Source organism: Pan troglodytes, chromosome 1, assembly GCF_028858775.2.
Source record: "Pan troglodytes isolate AG18354 chromosome 1, NHGRI_mPanTro3-v2.0_pri, whole genome shotgun sequence".
Lineage (NCBI taxonomy): Eukaryota > Metazoa > Chordata > Mammalia > Primates > Hominidae > Pan > Pan troglodytes.
This window is the reverse complement of record NC_072398.2, coordinates 42,267,726-42,281,660: the sequence shown is the minus strand read 5'-3', so window position 1 is coordinate 42,281,660 and position 13,935 is coordinate 42,267,726. Positions and strand designations below refer to the sequence as shown.

General features: G+C 40.7%; 1 protein-coding gene across 4 annotated transcripts in view; it reads left to right on the top strand.

The window, feature by feature from the left end:
- IL19 (interleukin 19) overlaps window positions 1–13,935 on the top strand; it is a 73,030-nt gene that overhangs the window by 35,075 nt on the left and 24,020 nt on the right. Inside the window, exon 5 of one of the 4 annotated variants that reach the window (XR_010150787.1) lies at window positions 6,121–8,655. The exons of the other annotated variants lie outside the window; for them this stretch is intronic. The gene's annotated coding sequence lies outside the window, so the exon portion shown is untranslated. Of the gene's footprint in view, window positions 1–6,120; window positions 8,656–13,935 lie in introns of those variants that run through there. 4 annotated transcript variants of the gene reach the window in all.

Below are 13,935 nucleotides of genomic sequence, written 5' to 3'. Positions count from 1 at the left end.
ATTCACTTTTTTCTGTTTATCAAAGAATGCCATATGCTAGATGCTAAAACAATTTACATCTGTGTGACTAGAGCAAGCCATTATAAAAAGGAAACAATCCAAATGGAAGAAATATTTTATCAGGCTGGAAAACACAGTTATTGAATTAAACTCCAAAATGGAAGCCATAGCTTACAAATGGACACTGCAGAAAACTGAATTAATGAGTAAAAGGCAAACTGAAGATAAATTTCCTAGAACACAAAAGCAAAAGATAAAGAAATGAAAATGAAAGAATAGAGTAAATGTGAAATACAGATATCAAAGAGCTAACCTACACATAACAGGAGTTCCTAAAGATAATGAACAGATTCTTTTGGAGCAGAAGCCATATGTAGAAAATATAATGGCTTTAAGTAAAATCTTATTTTAAAAACTGAATGCGCTTACTGTATTCATCAGGAGTCTGGATCGTGTCAGGCTCAGTTCAAACCAGCTTAAACAAAAAAGGAATTTTGCTGGCTCACTTAATGAAGTCCAAGGGTTCACTAGGAATCCATCCCTGCTGCTCTTGCTTTTCTCTGGATTGCCATCATTCTTGGGAGGGTTGTTCCTGTAGGGTGACATTCAGTATCTCCAGACTCACATTCTCCCAGTTTACCAATCCCAGTGGAAAAGAGAGTTCTAATACATGTACCATTAACCTTGGGTTAATCCTCGTTGATTTTGATTGGCTTGGCTTGGGTCATGTACTCACCCTTGAATCAATCTATGCAACTGAGAAGGGTTGTTGCCTTAATTTCACCGGCAGCACACACCCACTCCTGGGATGAGAGGATGGGTCAGCTTTACCTAGAGTCATATGGACTGCAAATAAGGGAAATATCATTTCCCAGAGGAAAATGGGGTTGCTACTTTCAGAAGAAAGGGGGATGAATGCTAGGTAGGCTAAATAACATCACATTGGGCAGATAGAAAAGAGCTACTACTCTGAAATATATTCAGGTAGAACTTTTACATCTAAAATACTACAAAAACTCAATAAATAAGTAGGCAGGGAGAAAACAAGTCAAGCATTCTTCAGATTTATTTTCCATAACTCTAAATGTGAGAAGACAATGAAACAAAGTATTTTAATCTGTGAAGGAAAGAAGTTGTGTGACCTGAGAATTCTATGCCTAGGTAAATTGTCACTCATAACGTATGCACTCGGAAAATACAATTCCCGGAACTCTCCCTGAACAAACCAGTAAAAAATGTATCACAATAAGGATAAATTAGAGTTGGTACAAATTATCACCCAGTCCTATCATTCTACCTCTGAAATATATTACAATTTGGTCCCCTTTCCACTATCAATCTGGTATCGTGTTAGTCCAAGTCAATATCATATTTTATCTGGACCATTGTCACAGCCTATTAAGTTGCCTGTCTCTTCCACTCTCAACCCTTCTAAGCCATTTTGTACATGTCATCCAATGGTCTAGTAAACCAGATCATGTCACTTCCTTGCTTAAAATAATTTTACAGCTTCTTATGGGTATTAGTTCATTCTCCCACTGCTATAAAAACATACCCAAGACTGGGTAATTTATAAAGGAAAGAGGTTTAATTGACTCACAGTCCTGCAGGGCTGGGGAGGCCTCAGGAAACTTACAATCATGGCAGAAGTGGAAGCAAACATGTCCTTCTTCATATGGTGGCAGGAAGAAGTGCTGAGCAAAGAGGGAAAAGCCCCTTATAAAACCAGCAGATCTCATGAGAACTCACCCACTATTACGAGAACAGCAGCATGGGGGTAACTGCTCCCATAATTCAATTACCTCCCACCAGGTCCCTCCCATGACATGTGGGAATTATGGGAACTACAATTCAAGATGAGATTTGGGTGGAGATACAGCCAAACCATATCCTATGGCATGTAGAGTCAACTCAAGTTCCTTACTATGACCTTCAAGACCTTGCCTGATTCCACCTCTGCAGTTATTCCCAGCCCAGCCACACTATCCTCTACTCACCATGCTATAGTCATATAGCCACTGATCAGTTCTTGCTGTGCACATGCTAAGCTCCTTCTTCTCTCAGGGCCTTCACTCATGTTGTTCCCTCAACCTGGAACTCTCTTCCCTCAACCCTTTCTTTTCCTGGCTCCTTCTTTCTCATTACATCTCAGCTTACTTATATCACCTCTTCAGATGTTCTCTGGTCTCAAAATCTGAAAATAAGGTTCCTTTGTTTTTTTGGCACCCTTATCTCAGACCACTAATCACAAATTGTAGCTATATATTTATGTGTTTAGTTGTGTTACATTTGTCTTCTCTTAGAGTATGAACCCCACAAAAGCAGGGACCATGTTTATTTTATTTGTCACTGAATTCCCAGGTCTTAGCACTGTGTATGACAAAGAAATGGTGTGCAATTTATATTTGTAGGAGGAAGGCAAAAAGAAACATTGAAATGATGTAACTATATATAGAAGCAAATATATAGAAAGAAGTTATGGGAATTGATTTAACTATAATTTCTAAGGTGATGGTAAACTTTTTTTCTATTAAAGAGATGAACTATGATGTTAAAAAATGGAGCAGAAAGCATATTTAAAACAGTAAAGAAACACATTCATTATGTAGTGCTTTTGGTTCCTAATTTGGTGCCATAAAAATTGATATAGGCCAGGTGTGGCGGCTCATGCCTGTAATCCCAACACTTTGGGAGGCTGAGGCAGGCAGATCACTTGAGGCCAGGAGTTCAAGACCAGCCTGGCCAACATGGCGAAACCCTGTCTCTACCAAAAATACAAAAATTAGCCAGGTGTGGTGACATATGCCTGTAATCCCAGCTACTCTGGTGGCTGAGGCACGAAAATCATTTGAACCCTGAAGGCGGAGGTTGCGGTGAGCCAAGATTGCACTACTGCACTCCAGCCTGAGAAACAGGGTGAGACTCCATCTAAACAAAAACAAACAACAACAAAAAACAAACCATACCAAACAAAAGATATTGACTGATGTGATGTGAAGCTCTGAGAGTAGAATTAACCGTGCATGTAGAGTGACTGTGGCCTTGAAGGAAGGATAGAATTCAGAAAATTAGGGAGAGGTATGAAGGGAATTGTGTGTGTGCGTGTGTGTGTGTGTGTGTGTGCGCGCGCATGTGCACGCATGGTGGGGTGAGGCAGGAAAAAACTAGGTGAGCAGAGATCTGGCACTGAGACAGAGTAAATGGAGTGAAGTGGGAGGGTGAGGAGCCCCTAAGACTTCCAGGTACAAGAAAACTCGTGGTAGGTTAAACTCACAGAGGGTAGTGTAGAAAGTGTTGCCATGAGGACAAAGCATCCACCTTAGAGGGGCTTGTTGCTATGTATGTGTGCCTGCAGTTGACACAAGTCTTAGCAGGAGTCCTAAGAAAAGGCTCCCAGCCCATTTGGTCTGTGGACAATAAGGACCCCTTGTGGTGCATCAAAGAAGGTGAGACACAGATGTAGTGAAGAGGCTGCAGGGGCTAGAGATGCTGGCCAGGAAAGGACAGCCTGGGTGGGGCATCATGAGTGAAGAGGGTGCATGAGGATTCTGTATGACAGAGAAGGAAGGCAGAAGGTTCTGGAAACAAACTTGTACTACTCCCCATGAACTCAAAAGCAGGTCTTGTTTAGGGGGAGAGAGCAAAGCTGCTCTCTGTTCTTGGCAAACAGTCTTTGTGTATGTTGATCATGATGTCCCTCAAAGCAGCCCCCATGGGCGTTGCCCCCACTGCTTCACCTAGGAGCTGTGAGGAGTGGTAGATACAGCATTCCTAGGCAGCAGACCTGGGCTGGAATACCTGTCTCTGCTATTTGCTATCTGTGTAAACCCAAGCTGGTTCATTATCTTAAGACTGCTCTCATCTGAAAGGAAGGGATAATAATGCATGATTTCCACATCCCTATGTGAGATCTCCACATGTGATAGGCTTTTTAGTCTGTACTGTTAGTTGTACTTGGTGTGGGGTGGGTGGGCATGAACTTCAGAAGATGCTGTGGGCCTGACCTCCACTGGCTTTTCCTGCAGGTCTTCACTTTAGCTCAGCTTCAAGGGAAGACTCTGTTGGCCAACTGGGTAGAATATTTCTCTGCCCAGCCCACAGTTCTGGTAGGGACTTCAAAAGATGATTTTATGCTGCACCATTGTAGACTGAAAAAGTACCATACCAACCTCTGGGCATCTATCTAGTTTTAGGAAAATCACCAGAAAAGGTGAATCTGCCCTCTTGATCTACTGTAAGTAGCATGTAAAGTATAAGGCGGGTTGTGCAATTGGCACTAGATGGCACTGTAGCAGCCTGGGTGCATTAGATGAGACCTGCTTCAAACAAGAAATATAGTGGCTGGGAGGTGGGGTTGGGCCCAGGATAATGATAAGGACAAATTTCCATTAAATGACTTGCAAGATACTGTCCTTCATTTATAATGAGTCTGACAGGAACTTCCCCAGATTCATCAGTAGATTGCATGTTGCAGCTCAGCAATCACCACCAGGTGTGGAATCAACCATCCCAACCACGTTTGTGAAAAACCTTATAACAACTTCACTTGGGGCAGTTTCCTTCAAGGGAATGAATTCTCCTTCTTCTCAAGACCCATCCCAACCTCTCTTTATTGCCACTCGTCTCACCATTAGGGTCGGATCTCACCCTTCTTTGGGGGTTGGAGGGCATGGACAAAGTCCGACTCAGAATAGTTTATACACTAAAAGAAGTGCAAGACTTTACTAATAAATACTGGCAGAATCTTGGGAAATATGTGTGAGAATAGATTCTAAGGGTGTTAGACCAAGGAGGATAGAATATAGCACTGGATTGGATTGAATTTATTGGGGTTATTTATGAGACATTCTGGGTTTAGTGAGCTAGCTCTTGCAACTGGAAGTGGCTCTAAAATTTCTTGGTTGGCTGACTAAACCTTGGACTCAATGGTGGCATATGTTCAATAAGGCTGGAATGTCAGAACTTCCCTGACACAATGTAGAGGAAGGCATCCAAGACTTAAGGAGGAAGGAATGATGGAGTGACTTTATCACATGAAATCTCTACATCTACCAGCCTCACATCCATCCCCCAGAATGCCTAGAGGACAATCCTTTCATAAAGACATTAAGAAACACATTGAAGAAGGTAGCACTTGCATCTCTGAAAAGCTCTGTGGTGGCTGTCTTCTATAAGCCAGGTATGATGGTGAAAGACACCTCCATTGAGTTGAATCTCTGATTTTAATAGAAATGATGAGACTCCCATATAGCAGAGGCCAAATGCTATAATTTAACCATTAGAGACAAGGGGACTGCAAATACTGACATAGTTTGGATGCCTGTCCCCTCCAAATCTCATGCTGAAATGTGATCCCCAATGCTGGAGTTGGAGGTGGGGCCTACTGGGAAGTGTTTGGGTCAGGAGGACAGATCCTTCATGAATGGCTTGGTGCCCTCCTCAGAGTAATGAGTGAGTTCTCACTCTATTTGTTCACATGAGAGCTAGTTGTTTAAAAGAGCATGGCATCTCTCTTGCTTCCTATCTCACCATGTAACATGCCCCCTTTGCTTTCCACCATGATTGGATTCTTCCTGGAGCCCTCACCAGAAGCAGATGCCAGTGCAATGCTTCTTGCACAGTCTGCAGAACTGCGAGCCAAAATAAACCTCTTTTCTTTATAAAGTTTCCAGCCTCAGGTATTCCTGTATAGAAATGCAAAATAGACTAAGACAAATAGCATAAAAAACAGAAAGGGCATAGTGATAATCAAACTGTTTTGAAACCTAGAGATTTTTAGTGAGGCGAATTGATCACGGTGCATCTAGGAATGAAAAAGATGGCCAGCTACTAAAATGTCATCTGAGCTATATAAAAAGTTTGGTGACCCCACACCTCTACTAAAAATACAAAAAAATTAGCCAGGTGTGGTGGCAGGAACCTGTAGTCCCAGCTACTCAGGAGGCTGAGGCAGGAGAATGGCGAGAACGCAGGAAGTGGAGCCTGTAGTGAGCCGAGATCTTGCCACTGCACTCCAGCCTGGGTGACAGAGCAAGACTCCGTCTCAAAAAAAAAAAAAAAAAAAAAAAAAAAAAAAGTTTGGTGACCAAAAACTTGAGCTGCCTTTCATTCTATTTCCAGACCTAGGCCAGTTCCAGACTTAGAATCTCTTGATTGAAGGTGGACAAATGACGCATCCTGTGGATTTCAGTTAATATCTTTCTCCAGCTATTCTTGTGCTTGCTCAATGGCCCTGAGCATAAAGTGGCCATAATGTCAGGGATGAGGACTATGCATGGATTTAACAACATGGACTTACCCTAGTCAAGGCGTTTTTGAATACCAACACTGCTGAATGCCTAGCTTGCCAACTAAACTAAGCCTCTGTTATGGTACAACTCCCTAAAAGGCCCAGCCAGCCCCCAGGGGCAGATTGATTACAGTGCAACCCTTCCATCATGGAAGGAAGGAAAAATGTTTCCTTAGTGCAGGAGATATGAATTCTGAGTACAGATTTGCTTTCCTGTCCAAAAATCTTCTGGCAGCTGTGACTACAAAATATGGTGTACTGCATACAACATTTCTTCTGATCAAGAAAGTAATTTCAAAAGAACTGCAGCAATGGGTTTATGCCCATAGAATTAACTGGTACAACCACATATGCTAATCCCCAGAAGCAGATGGCTTAATAGAAAGATTTGATGGTCTACTGAAGATTCAGTTATGGTACCAGTTGGGAGATTACAGTCTGAAAGGATGGGGTTTTACATTACAGGATGTAGATTATACTTTGAATCACAGAACCAACTATATGTTTCCATATTTCCCATAGCCAGACTACACAGGTCTGGGAATCAGTGGTGGAAGGGGAACTAGCTCTTCACACTCTCACATCTCGTAGCCTACTCACAGAATTTTTGCTTTTCATCCCTGTGCCTTTGAACTCTGTTGGTTTGGAGTCTTGGTTCCTAAGGAACAAATGTCTCTACCAGGAAATACATCAATGTCCCATTGGTTTGGAAGATGAGACTACCATTTGGCCATTTGGGGATCCTCATGATGCCAAACCAACAGGCTAAGAAGAAGGTTACTCTATGACTGGGGCGACTGATTACCAAAGTGAAATTGGATTGCTGCCACTCAATGGGCCCAAAGAGGACAATATCTGGAACCCAGGGGGATTTTCTGGGGTGCCTTTTAGGATTTTCAAGTCCAATAGTAAAAGTTAACGGAAGATGACCACTTCTCCAGCCCCTGGCTAAAGGCATAACCACTGATGATTCAGACCCTTCAGGCCAGATGGATTACCCCACCACATAAAAAACCCCAACCGTGTGAGGTGCTGGATGAAGGCAAAGGAAACATAAAATAGGCAGTGGAAGAAGGAAGTTATAAATATAATTATGGCCTCATGACTAGTTAGTTGCTTACTGTGTGTATTTGTATATATTAATTATTTTATTCTTTCTTCTTATTCATATCATTTTATACAGGTTTTGTTGGAAGTTAACTTTGCAATTTGGTTTTTAGAAAACATATTCAGATGGGACTGTGACTGAATTTGAGAAGTAATTCAAACAGATACAATGACTTGAGACTATAATCCTGAATTTGGGGAGAAGGTGATGCTTGCCTGTTTTATATGCTGAATAGTTGCATTTTGTTGGGAGGAAATGAATTGTTTTGTGGTTGTATAAAAGTTCAAATTTTTGTGGAGCAGTGTAATGGATGCTAAATAGCCAAAGGGGTGGACTGTATCAGTTATTGCCTCTCAGTTCTAAACCCAACCTTCTATAGTCTGCTTTGCGATCCTAGAGACTGGACCCTAAAAACCACATTTCTGCATTGCCAGTTGGCTCTGCCAATAGGGGCACTAGCTGGAGACTTCAAAGCTGGAGGCAGAAAAAGGGGTTTTCTCCTTCCTATATGCTTCCTGAGGGTTTCCCGTCTGCTTGTGGTTCCTGTGAGTGTTACCCCAGAGAAGCTCCTTCATCATAACTTTTTTTCCCTTGTAGCAGCAGCTAAATCTAGTTTTCAGTTTTTCTAACTTGCAGAATCAGCTTCAGCATGTGTCCCTTGGGGACACCAGCAATAGCCAGCCAGTGTCTCTTCTGCAGAGATTTGGATCCTAATCCCCTGGATCCCTCCCTGTGGACTAAGACAACAAGCACTGGCCAAGCAATGCCTCTTACAGATCTGAGTTTCAGTTCCTTGGGGCTTCTCTACTAAGTTTCTAATTTTTAATAATTTTAACCTTTTCTCTTTGCCTCTTGGCTCTCAGCAGTTGCAACCTTTATGATATTTTAGAGTTCTCTTTTAACTTTTTTTAGTTACTGTGGTTGTTAGTTTTATATATCAGTTTGGCTTGGCTGTAGTACCTAGTTATTTAATTAAGCACTAATCAGGTATTGTTGTGAAGGTATGTTGCAGAGCTACACTAAATTGACTTTAAGTAAAGGAGATGGCCCTCAATAGGGTGGGCGGGCCTCATTCAATCAGTTGAATGACCTGAAGAGCAAAAACTGAGGATTCCTGGAGGAAGAAGAAATTCTCAAGACTGCAAATTAGCTCTTGTCTGACAGTTTCCAGCCTGCCAATCTGCCCTACAGGTTTCAGGCTTGCTAGCCCCCATGGTTGTATCAGTTAATTTCTTGAAATAAATCTTTTTATATGTAGTAAGAGATGCTGGTTCTGTTTTTCTGAAGATCCCTGGCTGATATAGTTATCTAGTTAGTATCTTTGTACCTATTTGCACATATTTAAAAAACTGTTGCGGTTTCCATCTCCTGATTGAACTCTAACTGATTCAAGCAATGCACAATTGGAAGTTTTCAATAAAGACTCCTATACTAAGTGTAAGTTTGAACGGCAATTATGAGCACAGATTGCAGCCAGTAAATATTAATAGAACATTGCTTAGGCAGAGAATATGCCAAACCCAAGTATGTAGCTTAGAAGAGCAGCAAGAGAAAATGGTTAACACATAGAGCAGGTAAACAGCATTCTGCAGAGGATAATGGAGGGAATCAGAATGCTTTGGGCCTGGCGTGGTGGCTCACACCTGTAATCCCGGCACTTTAGGAGGCTAAGGTGGGCAGATCACATGAGGCCAGGCATTCGAGATCAGCCTAACCAATATGGCGAAACCCTGTCTCTACTAAAAACACACAAAAAATTAACCAGGCATAGTGACGGCCCCCTGTAATCCCAGCTACTCGAGGGGCTGAGGCATGAGAATCACTTGAACCTGGGAGGCGGAGGTTGAAGTGAGTCGAGACTGTGCCACTGCACTCCAGCCTGGGCAACAGAGTGAAACTCTGTCACACACACACACACACACACACACACACACACACACACAATTCACTTTGAACATATGCAGAGTGGAAGCACAACTACTTTCTATGAATAGCAATGTGAGTCCTACTAGGACAGGACTGTGTCAATGCAGAAGAAAAAGCGAATGGAACCCCTTGGGTCAAATAGAAGATTAGAAGTTAGAAAAGAGGAAACAACCCTGGATCACAGCAGAAGTTACTTACTTGAGACAGTTCTGTGTCACTAATCATCTGAAACCTTAGAGACCTAAAACAACAACAATCATTTATTTTGCTGACAAATATACAATCTGGGCAGGGCTCAGTACAGATAGATCATTTCTGTTCCATATAATTTTAGCTGAAACAGCTCAATGAGGACTGCCAGATCCACTTTCAAGATATCTCATTCATATGGCTGAGGCTGGCTCTCTGGGAGCTCTGCCAGAGCAGTGGGCTGTGAACCTCCTTCCCATGTGAGTCTATCTCCAGGATGTTTGGGATCATTTATGGCTGGGTTCCAAGAACAAACAGCCTGAGAGAGAAAATGAGAAACTGATGGAGTCTTAATGTCTGGACCAAAAAACTTGGTTCTGCTGCATTCTATCAGTTAAGTGGTCACAGTACCCAGATTCGAGGGCAGGAGATATAGATGTCATGTCTCAGTGAGAAGAATGTCAAATAATTTTGGTACCATGTTTTAAGATGGCCACAGAGGAAATAATTAGAACAGGCAGCCAAAATTTTACTCTTGAGAATTCCTAACAGGCCAAGTTAACTGCTAAATAAAGTGTATGTAGTTCTCTTTGGGTTGGGTGGATTTAGTCACACAAGTCCTTTTAAAATCCTGAGTTAAAAATATTCCTTTTTTTACTATTATTTATGACTCAGTTAGGTCAATCCTACCTGATTATCCACCATGATTTTGGAGATTAACATCAGGAAAATAGGAGTGGCATAATCCTATATGAAACATAGTCTTGGTAAGAAAATGACACCAAGCAAATCATAACCAGACATATCTTAAAAGCAACTATATAAAAGAGACATCCATGGGGAGAGGAAGAAAGATAAAAATGATAGCAAATTTCTCATTGGAAGTAATGCAAATAAGAAGATGGCGAAGCAGTATCTTTAAAGTACAGTAAGTCCTCACTTAACATTGTAGATAGGTTCTTGAAAATGGCAACTTTTAGCAAAATGATGTACAGCAGACCCTTGAATAACATTGTTTCCTTCGACATTTTTTCATTACAATGTTGATGAGAAAAAAATGCTTTTATTATACATTGTTTTGTTTAAAGTTTCCAAGAACCTACTGATGCCATTGAGGACCTACTGTACTGAAAACAAAACAAAACAAAACAAAAAAACCTGCCGGCCTAAAATTCTATACCCAGTGAAATTATCTCTGAAAAATAAAGATGAAATAAAGGCTTTTCAGGCATATAAAAGTTGAAAAAATGCATTGCCAGCAGACCTGCACTACAAGAAATGTTAATGTCCTTTAAGCAGGAAGAAAATGATATCAGATGGAATTCTGAATATACACAAAGAAATAAAGGGCACTGGAAATGGTACTACATGGGTAAATGTGTAAGATTTTAAAAATATCTTTAAAAGATAATTATTTTAAAAAAATAATGTACTTTGGAATTTATAAAATAGGTATAGGTAAAATGTATGAAAATAATAGCATAAAAGCTGGGAGTGAAGAAATGGAAGTACACTATCATAAGGCTCTTATACCTTACATGAAATATACAGTATGATTTGAAGGCAGACTGTGGTGAATTAAAAGCCTATGGTATATTTGAAACCCTAAAGCAGCCACTGCCACTAATATAATAAAACAAAGTTATATACAATAAGTCAACAAAGGAGATAAAATGGAATAATGAAAATACTTAATGAAATCAAAAGAAGGCAGAAAAAAGAGCAAAGGTATTTAAAAAAGATGGTACAAATAGAAAACAAATAGCAAGAGGATAGCCCCAAACCTAGCCATATCAATAATCACATTAAATACAAATGGCCTAAATATGACCATTAAAAAGGAGACATAATCAGACTGAATTTTTAAAAAAAATACATGAGAACAAACTATATGAGAGACATACTTTAAAAACACAAATAGGTTAACAGTGAAAGAATGCAGAAAATGGAGAAAGATATACTATGCTAATGAACTGTCCCTCAGTGAGTAAAAGAAACCAACGACTAAATTTTTGGGCTTATAGGATAGCAGATAAGAAAAGAAACAACTTGCTGAAAAGCTGAAACTGAAACTGTGCACCAAAGAGTAAGAAACCAGTAACTAACAGAAACTCTTGAGCTGGCAGGATATCAGATAGGAAGTAACTTGCTGAAACGCTGAAACTCCCTTGGCTTCTGATATCAAGAAAAAAAAAACTGGCTGAAATCACTTGGAACCAAGATGGCCTACTGGAGTTTGCACAGAATGAGCTTGCTGACATCACAGCCTAAATTTCCACCATATGTTTCATACTAACTCCCCCTGATTTGCACATGAGACCTGTGATCTAGCATGAAGAGATAACTGCGCATGCCTAAGGACTTTCCAGACCTCCCTTTCCTTCCACCAATCACCTACTGATCTCAGAATCTACCCCCTGAACTTTTCCTAAAATAAATATTGTCTTGAAGCCAGCACAGGGAGACAGATTTGAGCTTGACACTCTTATTTTCTTGTGAGTCAACTTGCAATATAAAGCTTTTCTTTTCTCAAAAACTCAATGTCATAATATTGGCTTCTAGCACATCCAGCAGCAAGATACTTTTGTGCAGTAACACTAATAACGGTCAAAAGAAAGCTGGCTATCTACATATGTCTACCTATTTGTCTAGAGGTATAAATCTCATCTATATCTCTATCACACATATTTCAGAGAGGCATATTACCAGGGATAAAGAAGGTCATTTCATAATGATAAAGAGGTAAATTTATCAAGAGGACATAACAGTCTTAAGTGTTTATGCACCTAATAACAGAGCTTTAAAGTAGATAAAACTTCACAGAACTACAAGGAGATATAGAAAAATTTACAATTATGGTAGAAGATTTCTTTTTTTTTTTTTTAATTTGAGACAAAGTCTTTCTCTTTTGCCCAGGCTGGAGTGCAATGGTGCAATCTTGTCTCACTGCAACCTCTGCCTTCTGGGTTCAAGCGATTCTCCTGCCTCAGCCTCCTGAGTAGCTGAGATTACAGGCATGTGCCACCACTACCAGCTAATAGTAGTATTTTTAGTAGAGATGGGGTTTCACCATGTTGGCCAGGCTGGTCTCAAACTCCTGACCTCAAGTGTTCTGCCTGCCTCAGCCTCCAAAAGTGCTGGGATTGCAGGCGTGAGCCACCACGCCCGGCCAGTTATGGTAGAAGATTTCAATACCCATTTCTCAATAATCCATAGAATAAGGAGGCAGAGTTAGCAAGGATATAGTAGACTTAAATAACACTGTCAACCAAGTTGACCTAATTAACATATATAGAACACTCTACCTAACAATATTAGAATGTTCATCCTTTTTGAGTGCAAACAGAATCTTTACCAAGACAGACCATATTCTGGGCTGATAAACTGGAAGTAGCTCAAATGTCCATCAGAAGGAGAATGGGCAAACAAATTGCGGCATAGCCATATAATGGCTACTACTAAGCATTAGAAAGAAATCAACTGGTCATACATGCAACACCATGGACAAATCTCAAGATAATTATGTTCAGTTGAAACCGGACAAAAAATACTACATACTGTATGATTCTATTTACATAATATACTAGAAAACCCAAATTAGTCTATACTTTCGGAAAGCAGATTAGTGCTTGCCTGAGCAGGGTTCGAGTGGGGATGTGGGTGAGAGGGTAGGAGAAAAGGATTAAAATGGAGCAGGAGAAACTGCTGGGGCTACTGAGTATGTTCACAGTTTAATTGAGGTGATGGTTTTATGGATGTCTGGATATGCCAAAGCTTATCAAATTGTACACTTTCGTTACAATAAAAAGTCAGCCCATTTAGAAGTTTATAAAGAAAAGTGAAAATTGTTTCTCTGCTCCAGATCTTACTTAGGTTTAGAGTTTGTATTTTCTTTCTTTCTTTCTTTTTTCTTTCTTTCTTTTTTTTTTTTTTTTTTTTGAGGCAGAGTCTAGTTCTGTCACCCAGACTGGAGTGCAGTGGCATGATCTTGGCTCACTGCAACCTCCGCCTCCCAGGTTCAAGCGATTCTCCTGCATCAGCCTCCTGAGTAGCTGGGATTACAGGCACCTGCCACAGCGCCCAGGTAATTTTTGTATTTTTAGTAGAGATGGGGTTTCACTGTGTTGGCCAGGCTGGTCTCGAACTCCTGACCTCGTGATCTGCCTGCCTTGGCCTCCCAAAGTGCTGGGATTATAGGCGTGAGCCACTGCACCCAGCTTTTTTTTTTCTTTTAAGGGATGGGTCTTGCTGTGTTGCTTGGGCTGGCCTCAAACTCCTGGGCTCAAGCAATCCTCCTGTCTCAGAGTTTAGCATTTCTTAACATCATCTTAACCCACACTGTTCAATATAATAACCTACTAGCCACAAGTGGCCATCCAAATTTAAATTAATTACAATTAAAATGTAAAACTGGGCTAGGTAC